General features: G+C 34.1%; 1 long non-coding RNA gene across 2 annotated transcripts in view; it reads left to right on the top strand.

The window, feature by feature from the left end:
- The window catches only part of LOC105711428 (uncharacterized), a 643,388-nt gene that overhangs the window by 10,620 nt on the left and 615,518 nt on the right, over positions 1–17,250 (top strand). For both annotated transcript variants that reach the window (XR_010336557.1, XR_010336556.1), the window contains exon 2: positions 345–502. This is a non-coding gene — a long non-coding RNA (uncharacterized LOC105711428). The remainder of the gene's footprint in view (positions 1–344; positions 503–17,250) is intronic.

Raw genomic sequence — 17,250 nt, 5'->3', positions numbered from 1 at the left:
TGGTAGAAATCTAGGGACTTTTCTAATATATCGTAAGGCCTTTAATTAACCGAATAGGGCATTAAAATAAAAGCTCTTTCTCAGCTTCCCTTGCAGCAATATTGAATTTCCTTATTGGCTGAATGTTTACTAGAATATTCCTTTAGTTTTCTGCTTTCGTATTCATTTTTCCTTAGAAATTATAGTGATTAAGAATATTCTGATGCCAGCCATTATGCTAGAGATAAACCTTTGTTGTACCCTATATTAGATACAAATATAAAATTGCATTGAATTTCCCCAGAGGTTTACCTTCAATAAATCCACAGTACTGTATATGTTTTGTTTTAATTTTTTTTTCTTAGATCGTGAGTGTGCCTTAAAATTCCATTTCGTGAAGAGCTGTGCTTGGTTGAATTTTGATTGATTACTCAATTAACTGACTTATTGGTAGAGTGGTTAAGAAAGAAGGCTTTGGGATCAGACCAACCTGGTTTTGAATTCAAGCTCAGCAACTTACTAGGTGAGTGACCTCTAACCCTCATTAAGCCTCAGTTTTTTCTATCCATAAAATGGAGATAATAACAATGCCTATCTTGTTTGACTGTTATGATGATAAAATCAGAAAATGTGATTGAAACATTTTGAATTATGCCTCATGCATACTAAGCTTAATGTCAAATATTATAGTTTCCACATGCCAGAGTAAGTGGACTTATGAATTATATTGCCTATTTAAATGAACCCCTATGAAAGGAATAAATGACTTGAAAAGATTTTTGCTAAGAAAACACGCATTAAATATAATACTAATAATTCAGGAACATTGTACAAAAGAAGATATAGGCAGGGTGGATGTTTTATTCTTTGTCATCCTTCTTACAGTATAAAAACAACGATGGTCTATTAGGTCTCACAAGAAGTTGGCCAAAAGGTTAGACATTATTAAGAACTTAATCTGATGCATGATTTACATCCACTATCCTAAGAGCAAGCTTCATATTATTTGGGACCTTGAGATCTCAGCTAATGATAGTATGATGCCATCACAATGAACACATTTTAAAAGTAACCATCCAGATTATGAAAACAAAACTCTACCACTTTCTTAGCTATTTTATAATATTGCCATACTCACATGGTAATTTATTATTTTTGAACTTAATGACTAGTATTTAGAAACATCCTTTGAAGTTTCTTAACATCTGTGGCAGAGCATAATTTTTGTTTTATTTTGTTCTGGATAATCTACCAGCCACATACCACTGCCCTTTCTCATACTACCCCTACTGTAAATTCTGGAAAGCCTAGTACGCTCTTTCTCAGCTTCACTTACAGCAAAAAGGAGCCATAAGTTCTCATCATATCCAATGAGGCATGAGGAAAAGTCTGCTGGGGGAGCATCTAGTGACGCTAAGAGTAAACTTCATATTATTTGGGGCATTGAGATCTCAGCTAATGATAGTAGGATGCCATCACAATGAACACATTTTAAAAGTAACCATCCAGATCATGAAAACAAAACTCGACCTGACCGAGGTGTGGTTAGTGCTGTCCTTCCCTGTTCATCTCATCTTTGAATATAGTTTTATTATGCAGAGTCCTGGCAGCAATCTTACAACCAAGAGTCAGCAAGCACAGGGGGAAAAAATTAACATTCTAACGGCAGCAGTGCAGAAAGATGGAGGAAGCTTGGTCCTTCTGACACTGCTGAGCACCAGCCATAGACAACCTCCCTCTAGAACGTGACTGTGCTACTCAAGCCAATGTGAGTCAGGTGTTCCTTTTAGTTAGTATGTAGGGCTTTTGTAATATGAGCTCAATCATTTTAACTATTTCTTTTATTATTTATGCCACATCCTGTTTCCCAAAAATGGTTGAAATGGTGGATACTACAGGAAAAATGGGAATAAAATAGATAAAATTGGTTTTCTAAAACTTAGTATCAACAAAGTTAAGCTCTAATAGTTTCCCAGGGGAAACAGATTTTTTTTTGAGTACTGATTTCTAAATGACATTTCCTATGTGAATCTTGATATGAAGAACATGAAGTGATACAGGGTATAATCTCTTCTGCAACCTTGCTACATGAACTGCAATTTTATTTATGGGAATTTTATTTATGGGAACTTTATAGAGTTGCTTTGTTGTATGCATCCTTCTATAGCGTAAGTCAGGGACATCAATACACGACTCAATGACATCGATTATGTGTGGGGCAAGTATATGCAATATATGATACCCTCTTATGGAATATTCTGATTCAAAGCAGAAATTATAATTTAGAAGAGAGAGAATGGTCTTCAGTTTTTTTTCCCCCAAGTATTATAGTTCTCAGAGTTTAGATTTTGATGGGCATACAAGATCTGAGAGATCAACATTCTACTCTTAGATGAAAGCCTAGGAAGGAATTCTGTATTTCTGGTTGAGGGTGGATTCATATGTTTAAGAAGCAGTGAAACTGATCCTGTGTTTGGTACCCTACAAGGAATACTTGAGGCATACAATAAATACTCATCACTGGATAGAAAATGATACTTTGCCTGAAGATGGCCTTGTGGGCGTGTTTTCTTATGGGTCAGTCCTGGATCCCTTTGTAACACATGAGCTGGTGACAAATTAGTCTTCGAAGTTTTAGCCTATAGAAAACAGTCAAGATGATTTTGGCCTAAAAATATTTAAAGCTTCTGTTACCACTTACCCATTATAAGTATAGGACAAAACCAAAAACAAAAACATATTACAGTGCCATCGCAATTAACACATTGTTAACACATGCACACACGTAAACACAGGCACAAACAAAAATTCCTCACGTTATATTCTCGTATTTTATCTGGTTTTGAGCAACATAGCCTTCATCTGAATCCACTAGGATGAATTCTTTGCAAAGTAAACTCCTAAAAAATTTAGATATTCCCTGTCAGATAAAATAATTTAGCATTAAAATATTTAATATGAAGACATAGCCTCTGACAGTGTTTCACTGGATAACCTCTGGTTTGTGACAATTAAACTTTACAATCAATATATGGAAATCTTATTTTCATATTTTCTTGGGGGAAGGGAAGAAAAGTATGTTCTTTATGTGGTACAGAATAAAGAGCACATTCAGTTGCTTTTCAAAATATATGCCTGGACTGAGAGGAATAAATTTGTATTCATAGATACTACTCTAGGCTAAGAGTAGGCAGATAAGGAAAGCCCAACTCTTTATAGCTTTTCTTTTTTTTTTTTTTTGAGGCGAAGTTTCGCTCGTTACCCAGGCTGGAGTGCAATGGCGCGATCACGGCTCACCGCAACCTCCGCCTCCTGGGTTCAGGCAATTCTCCTGCCTCAGCCTCCTGAGTAGCTGGGATTACAGGCACGCGCCACCATGCCCAGCTAATTTTTTTTTGTATTAGTAGAGACGGGGTTGCACCATGTTGACCAGAACGGTCTCGATCTCTTGACCTCGTGATCCACCCGTCTCGGCCTCCCAACTCTTTATAGCTTTTGCCAGAGCATTTATTCTCATGTGGGGGTATATCTCTTTATATCAAGATTAGAGAAATACAAATCAGAACCACAATGAGATACCATCTCATGCCAGTTAGAATGGCGATCATTAAAAAGTCAGGAAACAACAGATACTGGAGAGTATGTGGAGAAATAGGAACACTTTTATACTGTTGGTGGGAGCCTAAATTCGTTCACCCATTGTGGAAGACAATGTCACAATTCGTTAAGAATCTAGGACAAGAAATACCATTTGACCTAGCAATCCCATTATTGGATATATACCCAAAGGACTACAAATCATTCTGCTATAAAGACACATGCACACGTATGTTTATTGCAGCACTGTTCACGATTGCAAAGACTTGGAACCAACCCAAATGCCCATCAGTAATAGACTGGATAAAGAAAATGTGGCACATATACACCATGGAATACTATTCAGCCATAAAAAAAAAGGATGAGTTCATGTCCTTTGCAGGGACATGAATGAAGCTGGAAATCATCATTCTCAGCAAACTAACACAGGAACATAAAATCAAATACCACATGTTTTCACTCATAAGAGAGGGTTGAACAATGAGAGCACATGGACACAGGGAGGGAAATATCACGCACTGGGGCCTGTCAGGGGGTGGGGGGTAGGGGAGGGATAACATTAGGAGAAATACCTAATGTAGATGACAGGTTGATGGGTGCAGCAAACCACCATGGCATGTGTATACCTACGTAACAAAGCTGCATGTTCTCGACATATATTCCAGAACTTAAAGTATAATAAAAACAACAACAAAAATATGTAAAATTAATAAAAATCTAAATAATTAATAGGATATACAGTCAGAGGACAAACTGAAAAGACTAAAAATTAAGCTTACTGAATTAAAGTATTCCCCCCAACCCCCAACCGTGTCTCTTTTTCAGATATACTAAGATTGATAACCCAGCTCTTTAACTGGAGGATAAACTAGTTTATGTTTTAGTAAAAATGTACCACCAAATTATTTGAATTCTACTACTACATCCTACTGAAAAAATTAAGTTAAAATATGAGCACTGGTTTTAAATTTTCCTTCAGTTATTGCAGACTTCTCCAAACTAGCAGATCCTTTTTCTTTCATGGCCCTGGTTTATTTCCCAGGGCATCACCATTAGTGTCTGTGTTTATCTTCATTATCAAAACTTAGTCTATAAAGTCATTTTTTATAATTTTCCTTTTAGCTTAGCCTCACAAAATCTATTATTCTAAAGCTGGATAACATGCCACGTTCCACCTCCGCCTGTACTGCATAAGCACTGTGAATGATGACAGATCAGAGAAGATGGCCCTGCATGCATAATTATTATGGCATGTATTTAATGTTGGTTAATAAAAGTAGGCACACACAATTAAGGGAACATGCTTGATAAAGCTAGGCAGTTTATTAAGGACTTGGGTAAAACAACTGTGAGGAGTTACAAGGATTCATAAACTTCTTTTTGCCTCCTCCAATGTCACTGTCTCTGATTGTCTTCCCAATCTCTGTATAAGGTTTGTCTCATGCATAATAATTTCCAGCTCCCCCTGCCAAACACCCCATTCTAGAACAGTTTTGCCTTTTCAACTAGTTACTGTTACCACCATTTAATAAGAAGGTTTTGCTTGGCTTTCTAATCGAAAACTTGCTTTTATCTTTCTTCATGAAAGAATTGAAATGGCTTCTTTCAGGTTGCTGTAGCCTCTGGGGAGATAAGGACCCTGCGGTTAACAGGATGAGAGATTTTTGTTTAGAAATTTTTATTTAGACAATGAAAAATGACCTCTGTAAACTCAAAGCTATCTTATTTTTGGGCTTTAGGCTTCTGGCAGATAAATCAATTGGGCCCTTGGGACAGCAAAGGAAAAACCTTTGCAGTAACTATGTCAGGGCAACGCAATAGATTTGTTGTGAGTATGCAGTTGTGTTGAATGTAGATTGCACTTAAAAATAAATATCATTTTATTTTCTATTAAATATTCAAGATCTAGATTCTACTCTTTTCAGCTGTTACAAGGAAATATTTCTTTTTCTAATGCAAACTGAAGAAGGCAGGTATTTTTTATGTATAAAATGTGTGGTTATTGTGATATTTTGATTTTGACTTTTTAATTATTTACCTGTGCATTCTCTAATGGAGACTGTTTATAGATTTAAATTCTCAAAGTTATATTCTCATATTAAAAATATCAGTATTATAAACGGCTGTTTTGTGGGTAAACAATTTTATTGTTGTCTACATAATACAATAGTAGTTTGTCTAAAAAATGCTTTTCCAGATTGCCACACATTTTTCACACCTGTTCATAGGCTCAAGGATCTTTGCAGATCCTCACAGCATGAATTTGCACTGCATGCTCACTCTCTAAAGAAAGAGTGTTGCACTTGGCTGTGTGCTTTTTTACCTGTGTCATGTACAGTGTAGATTCAGGGTGAAAAGTTATGCAGAATAATCTGTAAACTTGACAAGAAATAAACCAGGAGACAGATGCTCGCTCAACCAGAATGCATGGATGTGCAGTTGTTAGTAATGGCATTATCAACATAGTACAGAGGCAGTTTTGAAGGGGTTAATATGTTTTCCTATTGTACAGAAAACCATTACATACATTTTTGCAATATTGCTAAGATTATGATGTAAACCAATAAAATGCATTAGACCAGAAATTAAGGCATACTGGAAAAGAGAGATACAATATGCTTAGCAAACAGCACATGAAATGTCACAAGAAAAACAGTGGAAAAGACAGAAGTCAGATTAGGAAAGTGAGTAAGAAATATAAATAAAAGCTATGCTCCTCCTTTTTTCTTTAACTTTTAACTTTGGAATGAAAGAAAGCCTATCTGATCAGCTTCTTCTATCTTTTTATCTTTTTCTAAATTTACTTTTTGTTTTTTGGATTTTTTTTCTTCTTTCTTAAAGTTGATTAGGCTATCTCAAAATTAACAGATAAACTATATTTTGTTTATTTTTATGGGTCCCTCAATTTAGAAACTTGAATAATATAAAAACATAAAACAAAGATATTGCTTAAATATCCTTGAATTGACCACAGTCACATTTCACAATGATCAAATGTAGGTTTCAGTTTTAGGAATACTGGTACAGATAAATGATATATGTTTGGATCTGGATTTTCTTTTCCAAACAGAGTGGGCATGACATCAATCTCAAAGTATTCAAATAAGTAATAAGTGAGACCGTAGATATAATAACAGTGGCTGATGGTTTCTGAGCACTTGCTTCTGTGGGCACTGTTTACATATGGTCATTTATTCCTCACAATAATTATATGAGATATACATTACTATAATAATCCCAATGACTGGTGCAACAGAAGCATAGAAAGGTTAATTCATCCACTAGTATGTGGCAGAGCTGGTAATCAAGCCAATATGCCTGTGCTGTTAACTCCTGCAGTATGGTCCTCTGTGCCAAGTATACAGTAAATATACATTCAGTAAATATTAGGACCTCAGTTCTTTTTTTCACTGAAGTCTAATATATTGACTAAGATATCGGTGATCAACTTCTGTGATTTGAATATTAAAGTATTCAGATTATTAAAGGAAAACTACATATTTAAATGTTTAATTCAGTGGTTAGACCAAAGTATGCCTGTTTATCTACCCTTTTCTTGAAATAATATATCGCATCAGAATATTCAATAAATCATCAGCATTTACATATCCCTATCACAGTATCTATTGTTGATTATGCAAAGTAAACTTATCTCAGGACCTTTACTAATCAGCCCCTTAAAAATCAAGTAAAGAATGAGCTTATTTGAAGCCAATAGAAAACAATTTACAATATTACTTTCAATTGTTAATTTAATAAAAATCATTGTTGGGCTGTATAATACAAATAACAAAGCTCATGAAGTATCAGATTAAAAGAATTATATTTGGTTATAATTAATAATGAATGCTTCATGAAAAATCTTTGAACCTAAGTTCACTAGACACTTTCTGAAAATTGAGTTCTCCATACACACAAGAAATGGCATAAATGATCAATTAAATTTATAAACTATTCATGGAATCCATGCTTATGAAGTTTCACTCATCCCACTAAGTGACTTATTATTCAACTTTCTCAAAAACAGTTGTAAATCCAGAGATGGGCTACCCAGATCTACAAAAGAGTTACAATAATCACAAACCTCATTTACTGAAAGTCCATGCATGCTACTCTGAGGTGGTCCCCAGATTCCCACTAAGGATTTGTTATTATGCTGATCCATTTTCCAAGCTGATTGCAGATTCAAAATATCAAGTGAGAAAGAATAAAAGAGGGCACGTTTAGGAGCACATAGATGTAACTACAAAGTCTTGTATAACACTAGTAATGCTTATCTTGGTGTCCCCTACAACAGTTAATGATCTGTAAGTATGTGTTGAATAAAGTGGTAGTAGGAAAAGAGAAATCAAATTGCAAAAGTAGGTAGGTAAATAGGAGTGCACCAATCTATGATTGTTTAGCATAGGAGCCAGTGCAACAGTTTGAAAGCTCTTTAAGGCATTACCTTAAAATGGTTCATGCTTATAATAATGAGACTTCTTTTTCAATAAGATTAACTCATATTCTAAATACTATGTTTCAGGCATCAAAGTAGTATATGAAATTCTTTGAGAATATTTAAAAAATCTTCGTATTTTAAAAAATTGTGCAGGAATTTACAAATCCAACTAAAGGAGACAGAAAATAATGAAAATCAAGAGGTAAAAGTGAACATCAAAATAAATCGTAGAGGGAGAAGAAAAAGGCTACAGGCTGGAAGATATTAATTTGGAAATGAAATGAGTACTACACCTTCAGTTCTTTAAGAGCAGACACCCTGTTGTATTTTACTTTGCATTAATAATTCTTGTTTGACCCCAAAATCTGGATTATGGGGAAGCCAAAAATATGTGAAATTTAAGGGGGCACCAAAATATTCAAAAGTCAAGATAAAGAATATTTAGATATAATATTTTAAAAATAAAAATGAATGCAAAAATTCATGATAAAAAAAATACCACAATTTAAAATTTAAAATATTTTAGATTTAAAATAAAGACAAGCTTCCATATCTTTTTTATACAACCCTGCATTATTATGTATGTACTGTGGTAACAGTCATTTCCAACCAGGCCATGGTACCTGAGTCCTGTAAGTGCTGCAACCCTCGCTAAGGGTTGAACATGGCATGCAAACAGATACGGCAATGTGGAGTTTTGTATATAATCTTGTTTGTGACTGTAGAGACTTCATTAACTTTTTCCACTGGGTTCAATATATGGGAAGATATTTTGATAATAAATGTATACTGAAGGGCATATTTATCCTTTTGCCTCAAGTGTCAATATGTCTCAGCACTGGAACGCTGAACACCTCCTAAATACATAGTTTCTAACTGATGTTTATTAAATGAAAAATGGCTAAGTGAATTAATGTGGTTATCTTCTTCAAATATGCATTACTAAGATTCAAAGATTTGGTGTCCCTTCCAGCTTACATATTTTTTCTTCTTGCTGCATAACTTATGGCCTTTCTACATCTGACATTCTTCCTCAAAGTTGCAAGTTTTAGGGGTATGATTAGAGATATCTGGATGCTCAAAAAAGGATGTTATAAAAGCTTATGAATAACACACTATGTATGAAATTTTCTAATAATAATTTACCAAAACTGCCAGTATCCCCCTACTTTCCTTACTACCTCTTATACCTGGAATCTTCCCCATTTTCGTCTCAATTTTATTTACGCACAGTTTTGATACTCAATTTGGTTAAATATTTCTGAATAATCAGATTTCAGTATTACAGAAAACTTTAGTTTTGCAACATTCTAATTGCCATCTATTATTTTCATCTTTTATTAATTATTCCTTTCTAGTATTCTCATTTGTTTTAAATTTGTTGTGTGTTCTCTCTTGCTTGGAATGATATCTATCTTAAAACTATGTCCATCTTGAAACTCTCTGCAATACCTAGCAGATCAAGGAAAATAAATATTAATTAACAATCATTTTAATAATAATGATATAGCAATTTAAGTGTTGTATATCTTTGCTCACATTGCCCTTATGACCTCACTGGAATAATATAAATTTTTACAACAAAAATAATTTCTTATTTTTGAAATCCTTTTCTTCTGACTCCATTTTAATATCTCCTATTATTGTTTTGTTACACATAAATGATGTGAAAAGAGACTATCTTGCATTATTTATTTTTTATAACTAATATTTGCATAAGACAAAGGTGAGATTTGACATAAGAAACTTTCTGTTTTTCTAAGAACTAGATCATATAAATGCATATGGTCAAAATGTATTTTTTAGAGATTTTGAAAATATTATGTGGAATGTTGATTTTTTTAAGTAAATAAGAAACAGCACCCTTCAGAAGTCTTATATATTATTTATGATTCTATTTTTAAAAATATTTTTTTCATGAGACTATTTTACTTAGATCTCCAAATTGTGAATTTGTTGGGACCAGTTCACCTACTGGTCCATATCCACATAACTCATGCTTTACAGTCATAGACTGGTGTGACACACTGTAATAGAAAATGATGCATTGCCTGAATTTAAAGGTACATGGACTATTTCTGGATCTGCTGTGCAGCATGAGATCTGTATCATATTTGAAACAAAGCTAACCAAGCAGACAGAGCAGAAAGATATCTATAGCATCCATTAATCAGGATAGAGTATATATTTTTTCAGCATCTTACTCTATTTGCTTAGTATATTTTAAGCCTGAAATGCAGAACAAAAACAACCTTAGTGACCATTTACATTGATTCTTATGTGATTTTCCTTAGAGAATCATCCCTTGCAAAAGTCAAAGCAAATTTGATTTCTTTGAAAATTGTTAAATAGTTAGTATTACATATATCCCTTTATTTCATCTTTTTTCCACTGGAGTACCATTAAATATTCTGCAATGTATGCATTTTGGTCTAAATATAAATATATTACTAAATCTGCCATTTAAAAACAAATTCAAAATAATTTAAAGTGTGTTGTTCATAAGAAATGCAAGCATAAAATTACTTGAAATTTAAACTACGGAGAGTAAACAACATAATAGAATCAACCAAAGATACGTGTTCAATCTTAAGACCTTTAGTTTGGGTTAGACTTTAGAAATTCTTTGAGACAGAATTACCACATCTGCCTTAAAGTAGGCAGCTTGTATTTCTCTCCACTGTATAAGGTATATTAAACATTCTCAAGTCCTTTCCCATAGGATTTCCACATCTAAAATTCTTGAAATTTACCCACTATATTTCCCTCTATTCAAATTACTTATTCCTCCAAGGGCTGTGAGGTAAGAATGTCTGGGGGTCAGACTGACACATATGTTTACCTCATCTGCCCCCCTCGTCTCTCACCTTATACAAAAATCAACTCAAGATGGATTAAGGACTTAAACCTAAGACCGAAGCTATAAAAACTCTAGAAGATAACATTGGAAAAATCCTTCTAGATATTGGCGTAGGTAAGGATTTAATGACCAAAAACCCAAAGGAAAATGCAATAAAAACTAAGATAAATAGCTGGGACATAATTAAAGTAAAGAGCTTTTGCACAGCAAAGGGAGCAGTCAGCAGAGTATCAGCAAAGTAAACAGATAATCCACAGAGTGGGAGAAAATATTCACAATCTATACATCTGACAAGGGACTAATATCCAGAATCTACAAATAACTCACACAAATCAGTAAGAAAAAAAAAAAAAACAATCCCATCAAAAAGTGAGCTAAGGTCATGAATAGACAATTCTCTAAAGAAGATAGACAAATGGCCAACAAACATGAAAAAATGCTCAACATAACAATGATCAGGGAAATGCAAATCAAAACCACAATGTGATACCACCTTACTCCTGCAAAAATGGCCATAATCAAAAAATAAAAAAACAATAGATGTTGCCATGCATGCGGCAATCAGAGAACACTTCTTCTACACTGCTGGTGGGAATGTAAACTAGTAGAGATGCTATGGAAAACAGTGTGGGGATTCCTTAAATAACTAAAAGTAGACCTACCATTTGATCCAGCAATCCCATTACTGGGTATCTACCCGGAGGAAAAGAAGTCATTATTTGAAAAAGATACTTACACACACATGTTTATAGCAGCACAATTCACAATTGCAAAATCGTGGAACCAACCCAAATGCCCATCAATCAACAAGTAGATAAAGAAACTCTGGCATATATATATATATAGGATGGAGTACTACTCAGCCATAAAACGGAATGAATTAATAGTATTTGCAGTGACCTGGATGAGATTGGAGACTGTTATTCTAAGTGAGGTAACTCAGGAATGGAAAAGCAAACATCGTATGTTTTCACTGATATGTGGGAGCTAAGCTATGAGGAGGCAAAGGCATAAGAATGTATACCTTGGGGACTTGGGGGATGAGTGGGAAGGGGATAAGGGATAAAAACAACAAATATGATACAGTGTATACTGCTTGGGTGATGGGTGCACTAGGATCTCACAAATCACCACTAAAGAACTTACTCATGTAACCGAATACCAACTGTACCCCAATAACTTTTGGAAAAATAAAATAAAATAATAAAAATTTAATAGAAGAGATGAAATACCTGTAACCTTGCTAGTGTTAGGCATCTGCGACATAACCCCTATCCTCGCTTTCATTTTTTTAATTTTTAAGTTTTGTGGGTGCAGAGTAGGTATATATATTTATGGGGTACATTAGATATTTTAATACCAGGCATACAATATGTAATAATTATATCAGGGTAAATGAGGTATTCATCACCTCAAGCATTTATCCTTTCTTTGTGCTACAAACAATACCATTATGTTCTTTAGCTAATTTTAAATGTACAATAAATTATTGTTGACTGTAGTTACCCTGTTGTGCTAGCAAATACTAGATCTTTATTCATTCTAACTAGCCGTATTTCATTAATGCTTCTCTCTGTATGTTGATTTCCCCTCTTGCCTTTATATAATCTGCATCCACTCTCTCTTGCTTTCCCTTACAATCATATCTCCATTCTTCTGAGATAATTATTTTTAGGGCTTTGGTAATTGAAAAATTACTTGTCAAGAGTCTTTAAGTGATTTCCATTACTAAGCACATATAGCTAACTCTTCCATTTCTGTTTCCATACCTGGTCTAGTTAAATCTTCACAGCTTCATTGAAATATCTGTTCTTAGAAATCAACTAAATATGTTATGTCATATGTACATTGTACACCCTGAAATAGCTGTCCATTCAGTATTCCATAGCTCCTATTAACCTCATCACTATTCTCCCAGATGTTGAGGCTGTGCAACATGAAGAGATACAAGGAGCTGGAAAAGAGGAAAATATACTTGGGGAATGATATTCTGTATTTATTTGATCTGTTCACTCAACATTATTTCTCACAGTCAGCTTAGAAATAACATTTAACAATTTTCTCTATAATATTTCTACATTTACTTCCCCATTTTCACTCTCACAACCACACTGAGCCGAGTTTTGCTTTCATTACTTCACATCATCCAGTCTCTTCTCTCATCCTTTTCATGCTATAATCTATTTTAGGTACAAAAGAGGGAATAATCTCTCATACCTCTTCAGTGTTTCCTTTTTTCTTACTGTATTAGAATGACAGTCTTCTACCAGCTTCCATCTTGTCCTTTTAATTTCATCAACTGTATTTTTCTTAGTACATTTCGTGAACAGTTCATTCAAGTCAAAGTCATCTGTTGTTTGCAGAGATGTTGAAAATTGAAAGAAAATTGGAAAGAAGAAATTCTCTCCTTTCTTCTCATTCATGCTGTCTTTCTTTTCTGCTCCTTCCCTCTCCCTTCCCTTTCCCTTTCCTTTTGTGTTTTTACTTTCATTCATTAAACAACTTATTAAATACCTACTAAATATCTGGGTGTTTACATACCCTGGAGCTAGATGATACAACAGACTTAATTTCAATTCAAGGCTGGGAAGTGAGTAACATGACATAACATTAATCTTCACAAGACATTTGTATGGGAAATATTAGCTATAATTCATAGAGGTGGAAACTAGGATTGAGAAACTTTTTTTTTCACAGAGTAGTTTCCTTTAATTAAAAAAAGTATAAAACATGCATAAAATTTACCATCTGAAATATCAATTCTAGCATCATTAAATATATTCACAATGTGAAAACATCACCACTGTTTACTTCCAAAACATTTCCATCATCCCCAACAGAATTGTGTACCCCTTATAGAGTAATTATCCATTTCCATGACCCTACTCTGTTATACCTTTTGTCTCTATGAATTTTCCTATTCTAGGTACTTCCTAAGAGTGGAGTGATACAATATTTGTCCTCCTCCATCAGGTTTATCTCACTTAGAATAATGTTTTCGTTTTTCTTTTGAGATACGATCTCACTCTGTTGCCCAGGCTGGAGTGCAGTGGCACAATCACAGCTCACTGCAGCCTCTGTAGGCTCAAGCAATCCTCCTGCCTCAGCCTCCTGAGTAGCCAGGACAACAGGTACATGACATCACACCTGGCTAATTTTACTTTTTATAGAGATAGGGTCACACTAAGTCAGCCTGGGCAACAGAGAAACGTTTTATAATACACAGAGGTCACAGAGGATATAACAAATGACCTGGGATTCAAATCTAGACTTTTTCAGTTCCAGAATACATATGTTCCCTCACAAAACAACTTAAAAATCCTGGAAGTCCAGGGCACTAAGCAGGAGGGATAAACACAAATGAATTTGAGATGCTAGAAACCAGCATGTCTACAGGTTAATGAGTGGACACTGAGTCTTGGTGAGATAAGGCTGGTAGGGAGGTATAGCATTATAGGCTGTATTACTCAGGTTAATTTTTAGTCTTGTGACCACTGGGAAACCACTGACTTACTTTAGTTAAGTGGGTGACATAATAAGATTTACACACTGGAAAGATACCTCGGAGGTCAGGGTAAACGTGGGTGACTAGCAGTGCAACTAAGATGATGGACTAAGGTGATGTGACTAAAAAGTATTTATAATACAAAATGGTAGGATTCACTGCTACATTTGATATGTGCGGTAAAGGACACAAGGTTTCTGGTGTGACTCAGAGGTTTCTGACTTCCTTACTGTGTAGAAATCAAGTTTGATCTAGGATGGGATGAAGAGGTGAAATGTTATTGAATACATACATATATGAGGTTATAGAAAGTATAAAATAAGAAGAGCCATAGGACCAAGTTCTGAAGAACCACAACACTGATGATTGGATAGAAGGAGTGATCTTAGAAAAGAGACAATGAAGAAAGCAATCAGAAATCAGAAAACATGTCAAGGAAACTAAGTGAGGCAGAAGAAAGATTTTTAAGGCAAGAGGGGTCAGTAGCATCAAATTCTGTTGAAATTAACACTAAAAGTGTTCATCAGATTTAGTGACTGAAGATCATTCCTAACCTTAGAAAGAGCTCTTTGGATCAAGGATCCAGAAATCAGATGAGAATGGATGAAGTTAGGAAATAAAGTTTGAAAGAGCAAGAACAATTTCGTAGAGAGGCAGTGGTGCGAATCAAGAAAGATTGCAGAAGAAGTCATAGTTTGTTTTCCCTTTTTCTTAATATTTTCTTGGAAAAGAATTCTCTTCTTAAAATAATTTGAGAATGTAGAGTTGTAGCATTATAATTTTCATGTTTTTAACTACTCTCCTTTTTTTTTTTTTTGCTAGTCTAATTCTATCATTCACTCAATTTTACCACTATCTTTGCCACTCAATTTTAAGGTCCTTAAAATAATAGAATAATGAAGCTATTATTTCATATCTACTCACAGTGTTCTTTTAACACAGTATACACATGCATGTAGTGATTAGTCATCAACTATTTTATGTATATAAAATATACGTAAAATATGTTTACATATGTATACATATACACATTTACATATATAGTACTGCAATACATACTATTAATAGAGCAGTTACTCTATTCATGCCAGAAATTCTGAATCAGAATTTCAATTAATTTTATGTTTTCATTTCAATGATAACCCTAATATTGTAATTAATTGTGGTTTAGATAATCTGATTGAGTACCAAGCTCTGTCATGAAATTTTAGTACCCAAATTTACGTGTCATTTTCATTTTATTTTCTTTTATATGAAATCATGGTTTGCCATATAAAAAAATTCTGTATTGTATCAAATGAAGGAAAGTTGGGAAAAATTAAATTTACATGCAGTCATGGACTGTAAACCTCTGGACCAGAGATGGCTGCTCTGTCAATAGAATCACATTAAATTAAGCAACATATAACAATACGTAGAACCAACTGTATATGCAACAAGTTTTAAAAATAACAAGTAATGAATACATTATTAAAAAGTTATTTTTCAATCTAATGTCCAACAACAACTAGGTTGAATACCCATTTAATGCAGTTTAGTAATAGGAATTTGAGGCCAGGTGTGGTGGTTCATGCCTATCATCTAGCACTTTGGGAGGCTGGGGAGGGAGAATCACTTGAAGCTAGGAGTTTAAGACTAGCCTGGTCAACAAAGTGAGACCCCATCTTTGCAAAAAATAGAAAAAAAAAAAAGTAGCCAGGCATGGTGATGGATGCATGCCTATAGTCTTAGCTACTTAGGAGGCTGAGTTAGGGGGATTGCTTGATCCTAGGTGTTTGGAGGCTGCAGTGAGCTGTGATCATGCCACTGCAATCTAGCTTGGACAATGAACCAAGACCCCCATCTCTAAAAAAAGGAAAAGAAGAAGAAGAACAATGAACCAAGACCCCCATCTCTAAAAAAAGGAAAAGAAGAAGAAGAAAAATTGCACTGTGAACATCATTGTCCATCTAACTCAAAGGAAAATACAGCTTTAAAGAGTCATCAAGCAATACCTTATTAAAATTGACAAGACAATGATTATGTACAATGTTAGGTTCTCTTGTACTAGAAAAACACTGAAGCCATCACTTTTTACAACACATGTGAGCAGGGATTCTCTGCGTTAAATATTAGACTTTCAAAATACAAAGCCATGCATATATAGAATTAGATCTGTACCTACTTCTTTTTACAATTAACTAAACATCAGTTTTTGACCAATGTCAAAACATTTTTGAAAAATAATACAAATTTGATTATTTTAAATTCAGTTTAAAAAATTTTCTAATTGTTTTGGGTTTTTATTATCACAAATATATTTAAATGTCATTATAATAAAAAATTTAAGAAACACAGTATTTGTTTTTCTCTAAAAGTGGTCTAAATGTATTATTCATATCAAAGAATACTAAATTAAGGCATTTGGATTAAAGCAAATTTTTGTAAAGCATTCCAATTCTTCCTCCCAAGGCAGTTTAAAATCTAATTGATGAAATGGGACCTAGTAGTCTTTGACCAAGGGATACACAAAAAGATATACTGCTGCAGGCCAGATGTCCAGTGGGTTCTAATGTCATGAATGGCTTCAAGGAGGAAGTAGAACTTGGCTTTATTCTTGAAGGCTAGGGTAGAGTTTGGCATGGTACTCTCGGAAAGAGAGACAAGATGAGCAATGGTGTATGGAAGTGTGCTCAGTATAATTAGGGCTTCAGTTTAGCTGGCTGGAGACTGCATGAAAGGATCAGAAGAGATACAATTGCAAAATATTCTGGGGTCAAATTATAGATTAAATACATTTAGTAAAGCCACTGAATAACATCAAATTTTACTCCCTCATATTTATTGCAATTTTATGGTTTTATATACATACACAGAGGATATTTCTTG

Source organism: Aotus nancymaae, unplaced genomic scaffold (assembly GCF_030222135.1).
Source record: "Aotus nancymaae isolate 86718 unplaced genomic scaffold, 86718_ANA_hifiasm-v0.15.2.pri h1tg000040l, whole genome shotgun sequence".
In the NCBI taxonomy this organism is placed as follows: Eukaryota; Metazoa; Chordata; class Mammalia; order Primates; family Aotidae; genus Aotus; species Aotus nancymaae.
Note: the sequence above shows the minus strand (reverse complement) of the source record. Positions and strands in the feature narration are given on the sequence as shown.